The sequence below is a fragment of the Octopus bimaculoides genome, chromosome 18 (genome assembly GCF_001194135.2).
Source record: "Octopus bimaculoides isolate UCB-OBI-ISO-001 chromosome 18, ASM119413v2, whole genome shotgun sequence".
NCBI classification, from domain to species: Eukaryota; Metazoa; Mollusca; class Cephalopoda; order Octopoda; family Octopodidae; genus Octopus; species Octopus bimaculoides.
The window spans coordinates 30,375,157-30,376,024 of NC_068998.1; the positions used below are offsets into that span (position 1 = coordinate 30,375,157).

Below are 868 nucleotides of genomic sequence, written 5' to 3' on the forward strand. Positions count from 1 at the left end.
ATATATATATATATATATATATACGCACACACACATATCTTTCATCTGTTTCAGTCATTAGATGGCGGCCATGCTGGGGCACCACCTTTTGGAGATTTTAGTTGAATCGACGCCAATACTTTTTTTTAAGCTTGGCACTTATTCAATCACACTCATTTTGCCGAACCTCTAAGTTACAGGGACGTAAACACACCAACACCAGTTGTCAAGCAGTGTTGGCGGACAAACACAGAACACACGCACACACACACATATCTGATGACCTTTTGCAGTTTTTGACAACTAAATCCACTTACAAGGCTTTGGTCAACCTGAGGCTATAAAAGACACTTGCCCAAGGTGCCATGCAGTAGGACTGAACCCAGAACCATGTGGTTGGGAAGTAAGCTTCTTACCACACAGCCAGGCTTGTGCCTATATAAATATACATATATCATCATCATTATCATCATTATTCAAAATCCATATTCCAGACTGGCACGAGTTGGACAGTTTACAGAATCCAGTGGGTACAAGGACTGCATTGTGCCCCAATGTTTATTTCGGAATGGTGTTTTTTGGTTGGATGCTCTTCTGAACACCAAATATATACATATATATATATATATATATGCATATATACATACATATATGTACATTCCTACATATATATGTATATATACATGCATATATGGGTACAGGACATCAAAAAAACGTTAAACACAATGAGAAACGAAAACATAGAAAATGAACATTTTTTCGAACAACGAAAAAAACAAACAGAGAAACGAGACATGCAACATAAAGAAGGCGACATTGGTAATGATCACGCTCAAATGTTGCCTTTTACGTGCCACCGGCACGGAAGCCAGACAGCTGCTCTGGCAAT

At 38.6% G+C, this 868-nt stretch overlaps 1 protein-coding gene across 2 annotated transcripts in view; it reads left to right on the forward strand.

Annotated features, from left to right (window-relative positions):
* LOC106877831 (uncharacterized) overlaps positions 1-868 on the forward strand; it is a 54,209-nt gene that overhangs the window by 20,650 nt on the left and 32,691 nt on the right. The gene's annotated exons all lie outside the window — the stretch shown is intronic.